Raw genomic sequence first — 17,707 nt, 5'->3', positions numbered from 1 at the left:
TTCCCCCAAACTCTGGCGCAATCTCTACCTGTTCTATGATCCGCACCATCTAGGTCCCATTTGTTGCCAGGCAGTAAACACCACTTTGAGAGATTTAGTGTTAAGGTTAGGGGAAACGTGTATGTGAAACAATCAACTAGCTATTTAATCATCCCATAGGGTGTATGTTTAGAGGCTTCAGATCTTTCAATTAATTTTTTTTTTTTTTGGTCTTTTTAGGGATGCACCTGTGGCATATGGAATTTCCTAGGCTAGGGATTGAATCGAAGCTGTTCCTGCTGGTCTGTGCCACAGCCACAGCAATGTGGGATCTGAGCCATATCTGCAACCTACACAACTCACAGCAACGCCGGATCCTTAACCCACTGAGCAAGGCCAGGGATGCAACCCGTGTCCTCATGAATACACATCAGGTTCATTACCACTGAGCCACTCGAGAACTCTGCTTTCAATTAAATTTAAATAGTTTCTATGGAAAGCTTGAAATTCACCCCAAATATACAAAGAAACATACAAAGAAAAGTAAAATCAGTTCCTTAAGGACAGAAGAAGTTTTGCCATTGCTCAGGCCAATTTTGGAGTCTTCCTTGCATCATCTGTCAGGAAATTTTTCTGGCTCCATCCTCAAGACAGATCCAGAGTCTGACTAATTGTTCACCTTCTCCATTGACACAGAGATGATATGGTGGCTCTCCCAAGCCACTGCCAATCCTTACCTGGACTATTGCCGTAGCTCCTTAGAGGGTCTTCCTGCTGCCACGTTTGTCTCAACTTCCATCCTTGCTGGAGTCTCTTCTCAACACCACAGCCAGAATCATCCTTCTAAACTATAAGAAAACAATGTACTGGAAGACAGAGATATCGAACAATATCCTCCACACTGAGAAGGAACTCGGAGACTGAAAAATGAAGCCGGCAACTCCATAAAGTGCAATTATGAAGTTTACTGTGGGTAACTTCCCTACTGGCAGGATGGAGCAGACAACAATCTAGAGGCATTCACAGCTCTCTGCACCCCTGAAAGGGGAGGGGAAGAGTTGAGGGGGGCCAAAGCTGAAAATAGAGTCTGACTACCCAGTGCGAAGCATGTCATCAGACATCAACAGGAACAGGTGTGTTTTCTTCCCTCTGGGGGTCTCTTGACCAGTAAGCATCTGTGTCAGCAAAAGACATTCTTCCAGGTTTCATATCAGATGAAGGCAAGGGTAAGAGTCGATAGGAAACTTTCCTGGCTTGGGCACATTCCTTGAAAGTTAGGCTAAAACTCAGTCACACAGAAAGGGTGGAGGGTAGGGCTGTGTGCCTAAGACAGAGCTGACAAAATGGAGCCAGCGTGGCTCAGCCACACATGACGTTGCTCGTCTGCTCAAAATCTTCCAGGGATTTCCTGTCTCACTCCTAATAAGGGCCAACACTTTAAAACGATAGAAAAAGCCCTAAATGACCTGTCACCCCACACTATCACCTCTCAGACCTCACCTCCCACAACCCGCCACCCAGTAACTCAGGGCGGCCAGGCCTGCTCCCTCAGGGCGTTTGCAATCACCATTGCTCTGCCTGGAATATTCTTCTTCCAAACATCTGCACAATTCCTTCTTATCTCCTGCCATGAGTTTGCGCACACCTCTACCTCTTCAGGGAGGCCCCCCCTTCCTCCCCAAGCACTTTCCTTCCTGCTTCTGCTTTATTGGTTTCCTAAGCCCTTACCAACTTTTAATGTGCTAACTTGCTCCAGTATTTTATTATCTGAGAGTGTAAACTCAAGAGCTGGGACTTTAGTATGTTTTGAACACAAATGTGTCTCCAGCATTTCAAAAAAAAGGCTCGCACATAGTATGTACTCAATCAGCTCCATGTTCTTTTTTTCTTTCTTGGCTGCGTCCATGGCATACAAAACTTCCCAGGCCAGGGATCAAACCTGCACAGAGCTCTCCATATTCTGTCCTGTCCTATCTCTCTGTGCCCTTGTCATCAATCCTCCCTCTCTCCCCAGCTTCACTCTTTGTTGCTTTTCTCAAGCCCTAGTGAACTTCTTGCAATTTCCCATAGTAACAGGCTCTCTGTTACATCCGTCTGGACTGCCCACCCCACCTCATCAAGTGCCTAACAGTTATGACATCAGGCCCTGGAGTGATTCAGCCTGTATTTGGTACCTGGATCCACCACTTACTAGCTCTGTTACTTTGGGAAAACTGCTTAATTTCCCCGTGCCTCAGTTTCCTTATCTGTAAAATGGAGGTTATAATAACAGTGCTTATACCATAGAGTTATATCATGTATACACACACACACACACATAAATACAATACACTTAGAATAGGTCCTGACACATACCAATACTCTACCCATGGTGGTAGTTGTAGTTGTTATCATCAATATTTCTTCACCTGATTATTATTTGCCACTGCCTCTAGAAAGATTTTTCTGAGCCCTTAGGTCTAGGTCAGGGGCTTTCAAACTAACACTGGTAGAGGCCAACTATTCCATTTAGAATGGATAAGCGGGAGTTCCCATCATGGCATGGTGGTTAACGAATCCGACTAGGAACCATGAGGTTGCGGGTTCCATCCCTGTCCTTGCTCAGTGGGTTAAAGATCCTGCGCTGCCGTGAGCCGTGGTGTAGGTCGCAGACGCAGCTCGGATCCTGCGTTGCTGTGGCTCTGGCGTAGGCTGGCAGCTACAGCTCCGATTAGACCCCTAGCCTGGGAACCTCCATATGCCGCAGGAGCGGCCTTGGAAAAGGCAAAAAGACAAAAAAATAATAATAGAATGGACAAGCAATGGGGTCCTACTGTACAGCACAGGGAATTATGTCCAATGTCTTGGGATAGAATATGATGAAGATCATATAAGAATATATATATATATACACACACACACACGTGTATGTGTATTACTGAGTCACTTTGCTGTACAGCAGAAAGTTACACAACACTGTAAATCAACTATACTCTAATAAATAAATAGTTCATTTTAAAGAAGAAACAGCCTGCAGGTGGTGGGGAGGCTTCAAGGTCATCAAGAACCAGGCTCTCTTCTTCCTTCAGCTCCATCATCTAATATGTGGTGGGCAGAATTCTAAGATGTTCCCCAAGATTCCTGCCTCTGGGGTGACATGCCCAGAATAACCCCCTCGATATGAGTATGGGCAGAATTGTGCATCTGACAGGTCTCACTATCACAATTAGGTTACATTATATGACGCAGGTGAAAAGATGTTGCAGAGGCAGCTAAAGTCCCAAATCAGTTGACTGAGGAGACGGGATTAAGATGGTGGAATAGGAGGACTGGAGCTCAACGTCTCTCCTAAAAACAACAAAATTCACAACTAAAGGCTGAGCAGTCTCCACCCAACTGGACTGGAAACCTTAAAAAAGACATCCTACTCCAGAAGACAAAGAGGAGGCCACATCAAGAGGTAGGAGGGGCGATTTCGCGACATAAACAACCCCATACCTCCCGGGTGGGAAGCCCCACAGACTGGAAGGTAACTGGTTCACTGAGACCCACCTACAGGAGTGAGGTCTGAGCCCCACCTCAAACCCTCACACGTGGGGATCTGGCACTTGGGAGCAAGAGCCCCCGGAGCATCTGGCATTGCAGGCCAGTGGGGCTTGTGTGCAGGAGCTCCACGGGACTGGGGAAGCGGAGACCCCATTCTTGGAAGGCGCACACAGGCTTTCCCCTGCACTGGGTCCCAAGGGCAAAGCAGGGTCTCGGTGGGAATCTGGGTTCGACGTGCCTGCAGTTCTTGGAGGACCTCCTGGGAAAGCAGGAGTGAATGTGGCTTGTTGTGGGGGAAGGACGTTGGAAGCAAAGCTCTCGGGAATCTTCCTCAGCTGCGGGTCCCTGGAGGGGGCCATTTTGGGAAAATCTGGCCCTGCCCATCAGGGCTGAGAAGCCCCAGGGCAAACAGCAATCCGGGTGGGATCACAGCCCTGCCTGCAGTAAACAGGCTGCCTAAAGACCCCCCCAGGCACACAGCCGCCTCTAATCCCATCCAGAGACAAAGCCCCACCCACCAGAAGGATAGGAATCACCTGCACTTACCAGTGGGCAGGCATCAGTCCCTCCCAGCAGGAAGCCTACAGCAAGCCCCCATACTGACTTCAGCCATAAGGTGGGCAGCCACCAAAAGTAAGAGAGGCTACAACTCTATTATCTGTCAAAAGGTCACCACACCAAATCAGTTGACTGACTTAATCAGAAAGGAGGTTAGTCTGGTGGGCCTGACCTAGCGAGGTGAAGCCTTCAAAAGTACTGGGCTCTTCCCAAAGGAAGCTATTCCAAGCTAATTTGTAAACCTCTCTGGGTCAGTTTCATGAGCTGGTCTTTAAGAAAAAAGCTGCCATGTGTGGGAGGGCCATGTGGCTAGGACCTGCAAGCAGCCTCTAGGAGCTGGGCAAGGAAGCAAGATGTCAGTCCCACAGCCTCGAGGAACTGAATTCTGCCGAAAGGACGCAGAGCTTGGAAAAGGAGCCCAAGTTCCAGAAGAAAACACAGCCCAGCTGACACCTTGACCTCAGCCTCACGAGACCTTGAGCAGAAAATCCAGCTGGCTCCAACCCAGCCCTCAGACCCAGAGAAACTGTAAGACAATAAACTTGTGTTGCTTCAAGCTACTAAATCTGTGATAATTTGTTACAGAGGGGTAGAAAACTAACATTACGAGGCACACCTTCTATTCCCAAGCACCTCGGGATGCACGTTGGCTGTTGAAATTCTAACATCTGCATGCCAGGTAGCAGGAATGAAGAGAGGAAAGGAAAAAAGAGAGCCCCTCCGCACTGAATTACCTCCTACGTGAAAGGATAAGTACTATAAGTCCTATACGGAACTTCACTGAGATCTCCCTAAGCCTCAGTTTCTTCATCTATAAAATGGGTGTAGGAGTTCCTGTCGGGGCTCAGCAGAAACAAATCTGACTAATATCCATGAGGACGCAGGTTCGATGTCTGGCCTCACTCAGTGGGTTAAGGATCCGGCGTTGCCATGAGCTGTGGTGTAGGTCACAGACACAGCTTGGACCTGGTGTCGCTATGGTTGTGGTGTAGCTCCAATTCCACCCCTAGCTTGGGAACGTCCATATGCCACAGGTGTGGCCCTAAAAAGCAAAAATAAATAAAACAAAAGTGGGTATAATTATAGTATCTACCTCATAAAGGTATTATTGTGAGAATTAAATGAGACTGCATTTCAAGCCCTTACCACAATGCCTGGCCTTTATTCCCAAGGAGGCTGGGAATTACACTCCTTTATTGAGGCAATTTGTCACCTCCAATAACAAGGGAGATCAGCCACCAGGGAGGCGTCTCATTTAGAGAATCTGAAGCCCTGAAACATTGTGACTGACTTGCCCAAGGCTTCAAGCCCTCTCTTGGCCGGGGCTACATGGCCTGACTCTGGCATCACATGCCAGGTTCTGGGAGCAGGCCCTTTGTGGGAGCCAGAGGCGTTGACCAACGCCTGGAGCCAGCACGTCACCCACCCTCCTGGTGTCTTTGCCTATTGCTTTGTCTTTCCTTTGCCTCCTGTGACCCCAAGCACACATGCGGCTCACACTGGGCCCACTTACACTCATTCACACCCTCCTTAGAAAGAAAAGCATCTCTTTACCGGTTCCTAGCAGGATTTTTTTTTTTTTTTTCCACTGATCAGAAGTTATAGAGACCAAGGTGGGAGGATGAACACGGGGGGATGGGACAGGGGCGGGGGGGGGGGTCATGACCCTTTAGAAAACGAGGAGACGTAGAGCTGTTGGATCTAAGAGGTGAAAAGGAGAGAGTGGGAGGAGATTTTAGAAGTGTCACGGAGGTAAAAGTCCCTAGATAAGCCAGCCATCAGGGACAGAGGGCACAAGGGACTTAGAGCAGAACTGACCTTAAGACAAAGTTCTTATCAGACGAGGACGAAGGCGTTCTGCCCACAAAGACCAGGCAACTGGGTGCGAGAAACAACTGAGGGGAAAATCAGTTGTGCTCAGCAGAAGCCAAATCCACTTCATCAGGCAGAGACATTACAGAGGCAGCTGGAAATGAGGGAACGATAGGGAAACTGGGGGAGAAAGGGTAGATCTGGGAGTTGTTCACATAGAGAAATAGGAACCGTGTCTGGGGTGCCGTCAGAGCTAATTACTCGATCACTCTGTGGAGTGAAACATTTTGCAAACGGAAGAGGATTATCATTGTTCTATCTGTGCCTCATTTCCCTCACCACTAATGAGAACTCCGAGTGAGTTTCTCAAGCTTTGCTACATTTCCCGTCTTTGGTGATCTCGTAACACCAGATCTTTCCTTCACCCCAGGCATTTCCTTCAGAAAATTCCTTTCATATAACCAAATCGGTCCTGGTATGTATGACAGGATAAAAAGATGCCACTGTTGCATGCGTCTGGAGTGGTATGCTGTAAAATTTTCCAAAATTAGGAGTTCCCTGGTGGCCTAGTGGTTAAGGATCCAGTGTTGTCACTGCAGTGACTCAAGTTTGATCCCTGGTCTGGGAACTTCCATATGCTGCAGATGTGGCCAAAAAAATAATAATTAAATAGCCAGATGATGTCGCTTTGCGTTGTCTTCATAAAAACTATTATTCTTCTGAAGGCACACATCACTTGGCAGGCACCAGTAGGGAAGAGGAACTGCAAACTAATAAATTCAATATTTATAAGAATCATATGACAACTCCCTACATGATCACAACCCCCACTACACAAGCAACAGCTAAGAGAGAGGCAGCCAGTGGGTGTTTAAATACAGGTTCTGGGGTCAGGGAACTCAGGTTTGAGCCCAGTTCCAGGGCTTAGTCACCTAATTTAGCAATTTGGCTCATTGTTTAAACTCTCTAGGCCTCAATTTCTTCATCTATTAAATGGGTGTAGTAATAGTATCTGCCTCATAAAGGTATTATTGGGAGGATTAAATGAGAATGCACGCCAAGCCCTTAGCACAATGCCTGGCTTAATAAATACTAGCTATTATTATTTAGAGAATTGCTCCAACTCTCTGTTTTTCTGTCTCTTAAGTACTAACCTTTCACTCCAATCTGCTCACTTCCATCCACCTCCAAGCCACAGCAATATCCATCAATCCACATCTATTTCTGGAACCAGAAGGCATCTCGTGAGTTGTGTAACCAGTCAAGGATGCCCACTAAGGACATGCCAGACCTTCTGGACACCAGTGGTGTTGAAAAATCACACCTCATTGAGAACAACAGACCCACTCTAAACGTCTCGTGTCCCAGAAGAGCAAACGGAGGCCCAGAAAGGCGAAGCATCTTTGGGGCCATAACACCGTTCTCAAGGCCTGATTATGGACAGACCTGGCTCAGGCCTGAGAATGGCTGCCAAGTGTCTTGACTCTGATTGCACAATTTTGGCACCACTTCAGGCTGCCTTATGGAATTCAACAAGCATTTCCTGAGAAACCACAGGAAGGGTCATGAAGGCGAACAAGATGGTGACCCTGCCAAGAATGGTACTGAAACCTAATCAGGGAAACAGGCATTGGCAGTGTTAAGAATTCTAAGAGAAGTGCCAACAAAGTGCTAAGCAGTTTTAAGTGCTGCCTCTAACTCATGAAACGCTCATGAAACAGGTAAATTTCTACGAGACTTTAAAGGCTAGGGGGTAAAAGGAGCCATTCTTGGTAGAATAAATCATTTGCGCTCTAGAGAGAGGTTATCATATTCTTGAACAGGGAGCTGCCTGGCAGCAGAGAGGAAGCAAATCCGATTAGTATCCATGAGGATGTGGGTTCGATCCCTGGCCTCGCTCAGTGGGTTAAGGATCTGGCATTGCCGTGCGCTGTGGTATAGTTCACAGACATAGCTCTCACCCCGTGTTGCTGAGGCTGTGGTGTGGAGGCTGGCAGGTACATCTCCAATTCTACCCCTAGCCTAGGAATTTCCATATGCCACGAGTGCGGCCCTAAGAAGCAAACAAACAAAAAAATATTCTGTTGAACAGATGAAGGAGATGAACTATAGAACGGAAACAGCAGGGTCTAGGAAAAGCCAATTGTCCAAGACGCAAAGAGGATAAAGCCCTTCTATTCTCTCCCCGTGAGCTGTGGTGTAGGTTGCAGATGCGGCTCAGATCCCTCGTTGCTGCAGCTCTGGCGTAGGCCGGCGGCTACAGCTCCGCTTGGACCCCTAGCCTGGGAACCTCCATATGCCATGGGTGTGGCCCTAAAAAGACAAAAAGAAGACCCCCTAAAAAAAATAGAAATACAAATACAAACATATACATACAAAATTTGAAACTGGGATTTATGGATAATAGTTGCAATCATAGAGCAGCCTCAGCACCAAATTTGTTTATGTATTGATTGTGCAGAATCAAGAAAAATTCTAATTGAGAAAACTAAGGAGTAGGTTCCTGTTGTGGTGCAGAGGAAATGAATCTGATTAGTATCCATGAAGATGCAGGTTCCATCCTTGGCCTTGATCAGAGGGTAGGGGATCTGGCATTGCCGCAAGCTGTGGTGTAGGTCTCAGACAAGGCTCGGATTATAGGCCAGCAGCTATAGGTCTGATGTGACCCCTAGCCTGGGAACTTCCATATGCTGCACGTATGATGACCCGAAAAAGAAAAAGAAGGAACTTCAGGGTTGCTTTTGTTTTGGGTTTGGTTTGGTTTGAACCTACAAGATTTCCTGAGATACACAGATCCTGAAGGCTTTGTATAAATTTTATTTCAAATTTGAACAGGTAAGTCATACACTTATCACAAATATAGATCCAAAGGCTGCCTTCTTTTTTTTTTCAATTGAAGGATAATTTCCAATATTATGTTAGTTTCAAGTATACAGCAAAGTGATTCAGTTATACACATACACACACTTGCATATATATATAAATATATATTTTCTTTGTCAGGTTCTTATCCATTATAGGTTATTACAAGATATTGAGTACAGTTCCTGGTACTATACTGTAGGTCCTTGTTTTTTATTATTTTGTGTATAGCAGTGTGTATCTGTTAATCCAAAACTCCTAATTTATCTCCCCCGCCCCTGCTCTCCCTTTTAGTAACACTGTTTTCCAGGTCTGTGAGTCTATTTCTGTTTTGTAAATAAGTGCATTTGTATCATTGTTTTAGATTCCACAGACAAGTGATACCATATGATATTTGTCTTTCTCTGCAAAGGCTACCTTCTCACACAGATTTAAGTTGCTTCTAAATTAAAATTTCCCTTTTAAGCTCTCCCTTTTATTTTAAGTTATCCCTTTTAAACTGTGTGTGTGTGTGTTTAGGTGGCATGGTCTAAAGAAGACTGGCTGCCACCACCTTCATCCCTCTGACTCAGCACCATGGAAAGTGATCAGCAGCCTTTCAAGTAGATTGGTTCTAAGAGCAGAAAAGGAAGGAGTTACCATTGTGGTGCAGCAGAAACAAATCCGACTAGGAACCATGAGGTTAGGGTTCGATCCCTGGCCTCGCTCAGCGGGTTAAGGATCTGGCGTTGCCGTGACCTGTGGTGTGGGTCACAGGCTCGGTTCGGATCTGGCGTTGCTATGCCTGTGGCGTAAGCCAGTAGCTGTAGCTCCGATTAGAACCCTAGCCTGGCAACCTCCATATGCTGCAGGTGCAGCCCTAAAAAGCAAAAATAAATAAATAAATAAAAGAGCAGAAGAGGAAAGAGGGAACGTGAGGGGGTAGGAGAGAAGTGGTTAATGGAGAAGGAAGGTGGGAAGAAGACTCTTCCTTCTAGCGGCATGCCAATTCATAACATGTCAGCATATGGTGGACATGGAAAGTCACCATTTTTTGTAACCATCATAGCAAAGACTGGCTTAATCAAAAGTCATTCATGAGTGCTCAATCTAGTAGAGAAAGTTGGATGAGGAGCCATATATGTACATGTTGTTCAAATGTCTTCCCAAGGACTGCAAGGGAAAAATAGTAACTCTACACCCAGTGAAGAAACTGGGCAACACCGTGACCAGATGATCCGAATCAACCTCACAAGCCCTGGGATGTGATGCCCTGAGAAAGACACAGCATCCTTTTGATAGTATCCATGCTGGAAACGTACAACTGAATCCAACCACAGCGAAGTATTGTAAAACTCACGTTGAGAAATCCTCTTTTGAACAGGCCACTGTCCTGAAAAAAAAAAGAAAGCTGAGGAACGAGTCTGAAGTACCAGACTAAAGAAACATGACCTCCCCCCCACACGCAAATGCAGTATATGGTCCTAGGTGCTGTACTGGAGGGAAAAACATTCTGCAAAATACACTACTAAGACAATTGAAGAAAATGGCATATAGGCTACAGATTAGTTAACATATTAAATATACAATTTCCTAGATCTAATAATTGCCCCATGATTACATAAGAGAACGTTCTTGATCTTAAGAAATACACATGGAAGTATTAAGGAGTAAGAGAAAAGGATACTTGCAGCCTCATATTCTCCAGTGACTAGGAGGGGAAAAAGCGTAATCCTGTGGATGTAGATTTGTGTGTATGTGTGCTGAAAAGTCAAGTCAAAAGAATAGCCAAAAATGGATTAATCAAATACTATTATAATTGTATTGTTTATATGGAACCCAGGTACTAAAAGAACAGAAGAGCTAAGAGTGTAAAATGGTTTCTTCTGAGGAAGGAAGAAGTAAGGCAAAGATTTGTTGCTTTTCTGTCCCATGTGATTTTTTTTAACCATTTAACAAAAAAGAATTTAAAGAAAATAACATTGGCTGTTCTGATTATTGACATCAGACAGACTACAAGCCAACGAAAGGTGAGCAGACTGTATTTTAGGCATAAGCCCCTGGGTGCGTATGGAGAATGGAACTGACAGAGACAGTTTGCTGGCGTTAGAAAGCTTTAATGATTATTCTTCACAGTTGTGTTGTATTTTATAACCAACTCTCTCCATTATCGAATCTGAATCCTCCCCATTAAAAAGGCAATAATTAGACATCAGGTTGCAGGGAAACAAGCATGTAAGTGAGGGATCAGACAAAGAAAACCTCACAAACCTGACCCTCCCTTAAAACCTACAATAAAAATACCAACAGTGTACAGCTGCCAGGAAGCTCTGAGGCACTTAATGTCATCATAAGATCTGTACTGAACTATATTTTCATTGTATCTATTCTGCCCTCTTTCCTCAAGGTCTTTTGATACTTTGTTCTTATTGGAAAAAAATCTTGCCATTGTCCCCCGAATGTTAATTGGTTGTCCTATGTTTATCTTCAAGCTACCACACCCCAGCATTCCTATCTCCCACATTTGTACCCAAAAGACCAAATGGTTCCTGGTGGCTTAGACAGAGGAGTTCTCTATTCCCCAGGATATTTTTAAATCCTTTCCTATTTATCACTCTAGGTGGAAGGAAAGGAAGAAAGAAAGGAAGGAAGGAAGGAAGGAAGGAAGGAAGGAAGAAAGAAAGAAAGAAAGAAAGAAAGAAAGAAAGAAAGAAAGAGGCAAGCCAGCAAAGGGAAGGGAAGGAGAGCATTGGCAGAAGATTTGCCCCAACCTGGAATATTGGTCCCACTCAGGCTACACCAGTCCCTGCCCACCCCTTCTGAGCTCAGAAGAGAAACATCGATTGTGATGGAGAAGCTCTGTCTGGCCTTGGAAAGAGCACTTTACCCACACAGTTTCAGCCCTGTGGGATGAATACTGTCGTCCTCGCCCCTCAGCTGTGTAGAAAACAAAGCTCAGAGTGACCTAGTAGCCAGCTAAGTCCACATGGCTAGTCAGTAGCAAAGCTAGCGTTCAAACTCAGGATGGGTAACTCCAAAAGTTTTGCTTACTCCGGGTGATGAACGAAGCACTGTTCTTGGGTGGTCTCCCAGGCCAAGTGCCCTTCATTCCTCTAGCTTTCACTTAAAGCAGAGAAGGGGGTCTTTGTGAAGGCACTGAAGGCACCAGGCCTCAGGACGCTTTGCTTCTAGTGAAACCCGGGAGGAATATCCTGCTCTTCTCATCGCAGTCACTTGAATGCACGAACTCATTCCCGGGTTTTCACTGGTGTATAAAAACGGGCCTATTCCTGAAATGCTATGAAGCATCTGAGTCAGATTAAACCAGAGCATGTGCTGGGCTATTTTTAGAACAGGGCTCTATATAGGACATAGTTTTCTGGTTATGTCACAATCTCGCAGGTGTGCTTTCTATTCACATTTTGGATAAAAATAGATACATGTATTGGTGATATAAAGAAACAGGCAATGCAGTTTCTGCCCTTGAAGAATCCCAAGGCTAGTCACAGGGACAGAAAAAGTAGAAATCAGGCAAAAGAATGTTAAGGGGCGGGGGGAGGGGGGCATAATGGAGGCAGAGGAGCACAGAGAGTAGGAATTGAAGACACCTTAGTTCCCTACTTCATTTGTGCAGCAGACTTTGTTGGGTGCAGCACTGAAAAGACAAAGATACGCAAAAGCAAACACAGCCCCCGCTCCCAGGACACTTTCATCTTTCTGGTCACACTGCAGCCCAAAATCAGAGTATGAGATGCTGAGAGCAGTGCTGGGAGGGAAAGCCATGTTGTCTTGGAAGACTCGTGACAAAGGACTTGACTTGGGCAGGAACTGGGACAAGATGCTCTGATTGGGAGATGATTCCTGAGCTGAGCCCTGAGGAAAGAGGAGGCCAGTGGTGGAGACCAGAACAGAGAGAGGCATTCATGGGCCAAGGCCATATGATAAGAGAAAGCAGAGCCTTCCCAAGACATTGCAAGAAACTCATGTGATACAAGTGCAGAGAGCAAGGGGAGAGGGGCTCAAGACATGGAGATCAATGCTAGGGACTTGGCCAGTGATGGTAAGGACAGCGGTTAGGGAGCTATACCTTCAATTTACCTCTTGGGTACCGTGCCATTTAGGCAGCTGCCCTTCAATAGCCACACGCAGGAATCAAAGTATCACAGACTAACGTTCAGACAGGCCATGGAACCTCTTTGTTTCATCAATTAATAGAAATCAACATTTCAGCCAAGGTAAAGGTTTTAAAATCTTTTCAATTATGTGAAATATTTTTGCTTCATCTAAAATTTCTCAGACCTTCCTCCCTGCCAAAGGTTCATAGTACTTTTACTCAATACCAATTGAAGAAATATAATGATAAATAGCTACTATACTTTCAGTCCAGATTCTACATGAATCTTAACAAAGTGAATCCTAGTAGCAGCTGAAAAATATAATTCAGGTACACATGCCAGATGTGTGCTTTCTTTCACCTACAGGGCAGACGGGATTAAGATGGCGGAATAGAAGGACTGGAGCTCAACGTCTCTCCTAAAAACAACAAAATTCACAACTAAAGGCTGAGCAGTCTCCACCCAACTGGACTGGAAACCTTAAAAAAGACATCCTACTCCAGAAGACAAAGAGGAGGCCACATCAAGAGGTAGGAGGGGCGATTTCGCGACATAAACAACCCCATACCTCCCGGGTGGGAAGCCCCACAGACTGGAAGGTAACTGGTTCACAGAGACTCACCTACAGGAGTGAGAGGTCTGAGCCCCACCTCAAACCCCCACACGTGGGGATCTGGCACTGGGAGCAAGAGCCCCCGGAGCATCTGGCATTGCAGGCCAGTGGGGCTTGTGTGCAGGAGCTCCAGGGGACTGGGGGAAACGGAGACCCCATTCTTAAAAGGCACACACAGACTTTCACGTGTACTGGGTCCCAGGGCAAAGCAAAGTCTCCATAGGAATCTGAGTCAAACCTGAGTTCTTGGAGGACTGCCTGGGAAAACAGGGGTGAATGTGGCTTGTTGTGGGGGAAGGACACTGGAAGCAAAGCTCTCGGGAATCTTCAGCATATTCAGCAGTGGGCCTTTCTCTGGAGGTGGCCATTTTGGGACAATCTGGCCCCACCCATCAGGGCTGAGAAGCCCCAGGGCAAACAACAATCCAGGTGGGATCACAGCCCCGCCCCTCAGTAAACAGGCTCCCTAAAGACACCCCCAGTCACACAGCAGCCTCTAATCCCATCCGGAGACTAAGTCCCACCCACCAGAGGGATAGGAATCAGCTCCACCTACCAATGGGCAGGCATCAGGCCCTCCCATCAGGAAGCCTACAGCAAGCCCCCCATACCGACTTCAGCCACAAGGGGGGCAGCCAGAGAGGCTACAACTCTATTATCTGTAAAAAGTTCACCCACAGGGCAAAGTTTGTGACATATATGGATATAAAGACCACTTGTAAAACCTCCATGGGCCGTAGCTTGGAAACCACCAGTTTAGATAAATTCTAAGGTCCCCTTCAGCTCTGAGATTCTGATTCTCATAATTTTCAATGAGTAGTCTTAATCCTTCTATGTAATGGAGCAAATGGCAGAAATAACTTCTTCGGCTGACGCTGCATCTAAACGCTTCTTTGGGAACATGAAACCGATTGGGAAAATCTGCTTCAGTTGACCATGATTGAGAGAGATTCTAAACATGTGTGCTCTGCAGCTGATTAACAACTCCCTTTAATGTGTTTTTTAAGCTTCCTGAACTTCTTAACCTCAGCTGTTCTGAACCCTGATGTCATCAGCCTTGATCTCTCTGTGTTCAAATTTTCTCTGTGGGCTTTGCTTCTAGACCGGCCCCTTCCACGTAATGGCTCCAACAGTTCTGTGCTGGCAACCTCCAGCAATGTAATTCTAGAGAAAAACTGGCTTCTTGGTTCCAATAGTTCCTATAAAAATCCCCAAACTGAGTCTCTTGGACATGGATTATACCTTGTGCCAGTCCCTGAACCAACCATTGTAGCCAAGAAGATGGAATTTACCAATTGTCCAAGGCAAGTACCACCACCCTTGGCCTTAAGAGTGGAGATGTGTGTGGGCTCCAAAAACAAAGCCGGGGGCAGGACGGGAAGCAGGTGATATGGATGCTCAGTAGCCAAAACAGCATCTTTTACATCTTTCTGGACATAGGTTTCTGTTGCACATGACAGAAACCAAATTTCTCTAGTTTCACCAAAAGACAGTCTTAATTGCTCACAGACATAGAGAACAGACTTGTGGTTTCCAAAGGGGAGGGGGAAGGGAGTGGGCTGGACTGCGAGTTAGGGGTTAGATACAAAATATTGCATTTAGAATGGATGAGCATTGAGGTCCTACTGAACAGCACAGGGAACTATATCCAGTCTCTTGGGATAGAACATGATGGAAGATAATATAAAAAAAGACATGGATATCTATGAAGGACTGGGTCGCTTTGCTGTACAGCAGAATCTGACACAACACTGTAAATTGACTATACTTTAATTTAAAAAGTAAATAAATAAAAAGTCTTAGTTGGCTCATATAACTAAAACTTCTAAGAGTAGTTTGGTTTCTGGCATGGCTAGCATCAGGGATTCAAATAATGACAGAATTCTCTCCCTCTCTTTCTCTTTCTCTCCCTTCCTCCTGCTTTCTCCAAATGAAAGTCTAAGTCCTCCCCAGTAACACCTCCTAAACTTTCCAAAGGAGAATGGGCCTCTCTTTCCCTCTGTATCCAGCTTCAGGAAGACCTCAAATAATGCAGCTGCGGTCACACATCCACCCAGTGACAAGTCACCTTGACCAGGCAGGGCATGAGCTACTCTGGCCAGAAAGCTGAGAGTTCTTACGGTAGTAGCAATCCGAGCAAACACTCCCTCAGCACTTACCAGCACCAAACACTATTCTAAACAGTGTAATAAGTTGTCTCTCAGTTGAAACCACAGCATGTAAGGCAGGTGCTCCCATTTAGCCGCATTTGACAAATGAGAAACCGAGGCACAGAGAAGCTATCACTTTCCCAAGGTCACATAGGACATGGTGGATTCTGGGATTCAGAGCAGGCATCTCAATCCAGAATCAATGGACTGACTCATAAACTACAATTTATAGGCAAACGATTTCAGACAGTAACAAGATAAGGAAAAAGTCAAAGAAGTTGGTGTGAGCATGTGCAGAGAGGCTGCCTTAGACTGGAGGTCAGGAGAGGCCTTTCTGAGGAGGTGATACTAGAATTGGGACTGGGAGGATGAGGTTTAGAGGAACAGTGTTCAGGCAGATGGAACAGAGAGTGCAGAGACCTCAGGTGGGACTGAACTTAGCATATTTGAGGACCAGCAGGACAGTCAGACAGGCTGCATAATAAACAAGGGGGGCTGGGCCTCAAATCCAAGATCAGCCAGGGGGCCAGGACCATGTAGGGACATAGTGTGGGTTTTATTATGCGTGGACAGGAAGTCACTGGGGCCCTTGGAGGGACTTCAGTCATCCCATAGTGACTGAGTCGACCACAGGCAGGGGGTGGGAGTCTGCGGGGTGTCCCACGGGAACCGATAGAATCTGCTCTCCAGTGTTTATAAACAAATTGCATGAGTGAGAGTCCTCTTGGGGGCTAACATGTTTCAAAAAAAGCAGTTTTAATAACCCCTTTTCTAGGGAATTCCTGTCGTGGCTCAGCAGTAACGAGCCCAATTAGGATCCATGAGGATGTGAGTTCAATCCCTGGCCTTGATCAGTGGGTTAAGGATCCAGAGTTGCCATGATCTGTGGTGTAGGTTGCAGACATTGCTATGGCTGTGGGGCAGGCCTGCAGCTGTAGCTCTGACTTGACCCCTAGCCTGGGAAACTCTCTATGCCATGGATATGGACCTAAAACGCAAAATAAAGATGAAAATATTTTGTTCTTTCTTATGGCAGAGTAGTATTCCATTGTGTATACATACCACATCTTCCTAATCCAATGTGAGAAAAAAGAATGTATACATGTATGTGTAATTGGGTCACCATGCTGTACAGTAAGAAAAAAAAAACAATGTGTTGGGGAAATAAAAAAATAAAAATAAAGTGACTGGGGAGAAATAAAAATAAATAAATAAATAAAAATACAAAATAACCCAGTTTCCAATAGCTAGACTTTCTAAACCTGTCAGTTGGGGTTTATTGTAAGGCTGAGTGACACAGACATGGTATTTATGTTTATGCAAATGAATTGGGCTCACATGGCCACTTTTCCCCTTTTAGGGAACTGTCTTCAATGATGGTAGCTCTTGTGGCCTCTACTGATTTCCCTAAGTCTCCCTTACCTAGGGGCCTCCCTTCTTCCAGCTTTCTCCTCCCCCATTCTGCCAGCAAATGCAGAAGCTCTGTGTGCTGTTTTCCCAGAATGCTCTGAATCTTCTTCATCTGAGAACCTCTTTCTTGCTAAGGCGTTAGTGGAGTCTTTTCCCTAGTTAATATTCGAATAACACAATGAGGACAACCCACTTTAAGTCCTGGGAGCGGGGGCGCTCTAACACTAACAATTTCAAGAATTATGGGTGTTACCCTTGTGGCTCAGTGGAAACAAATCCAACTAGTATCCATGAGGATGAAGGTTCAATCCCTGGCCTCACTCATTGGGTTAAGGATCTGGCATTGCTGTGAGCTGTGTTGCTATGAGCTATGGTGCAGGTTGCAGATGGGGCTCAGATCTGGAGTGGCTGTGGCTGTGGCTGTGGCTGTGACTGTGGCCAGCAGCTGCAGTTCCATTCAACCCCTAGCTCAGGAACTTCCATATGCTACAGGTGCAGCTCTAAAAAGCAAAAGAAAAGAATTATGGCAAGATAAGGAGGGGGGATAGGAGCAGTCATTGGAGCAGTCACACTGCGTGGCTTCTGTCTACATCCAGAAGCACGGCAATGACCCTCAACCTGTTCCAAGAGCCCCTGGAGTGTTGGTCATGCTGGAGTCCATTGATCCCTGTATTCCAAGTTCCTTCCCTGAGCTGCTGCTACGG

General features: G+C 45.8%; 2 long non-coding RNA genes across 15 annotated transcripts in view; one reads left to right on the top strand and one right to left on the bottom strand.

Moving 5' to 3' along the window:
• The window catches only part of LOC110260765 (uncharacterized), a 48,695-nt gene extending 36,732 nt beyond the window's left edge, over window positions 1-11,963 (bottom strand). For 11 of the 14 annotated variants that reach the window (XR_014804053.1, XR_014804052.1, XR_014804056.1 and 8 more), the window contains exons 1-3: window positions 11,767-11,963; window positions 10,076-10,108; window positions 717-827 (exon numbers count right to left, since the gene is read on the bottom strand). This is a non-coding gene — a long non-coding RNA (uncharacterized LOC110260765). Of the gene's footprint in view, window positions 1-716; window positions 828-5,880; window positions 6,029-10,075; window positions 10,109-11,766 lie in introns of all 14 variants that reach the window. The other 3 variants (XR_014804054.1, XR_014804063.1, XR_014804064.1) reach the window with 3 other exon arrangements.
• A 231-nt stretch (window positions 11,964-12,194) lies between these two features.
• On the top strand, window positions 12,195-16,822 carry LOC146403480 (uncharacterized). The gene is made up of 2 exons (XR_014804091.1): window positions 12,195-12,950; window positions 13,197-16,822. It is a non-coding gene; the product is annotated as an uncharacterized LOC146403480 (long non-coding RNA).
• The last annotated feature ends 885 nt before the right edge of the window (window positions 16,823-17,707 follow it).

Source organism: Sus scrofa, chromosome 5, assembly GCF_054392235.1.
Source record: "Sus scrofa isolate SSC_HxYL_T2T_F1_AM1 chromosome 5, Sscrofa_HxYL_maternal_Yorkshire_Landrace_v2.0, whole genome shotgun sequence".
NCBI classification, from domain to species: domain Eukaryota; kingdom Metazoa; phylum Chordata; class Mammalia; order Artiodactyla; family Suidae; genus Sus; species Sus scrofa.
Note: the sequence above shows the minus strand (reverse complement) of the source record. Positions and strands in the feature narration are given on the sequence as shown.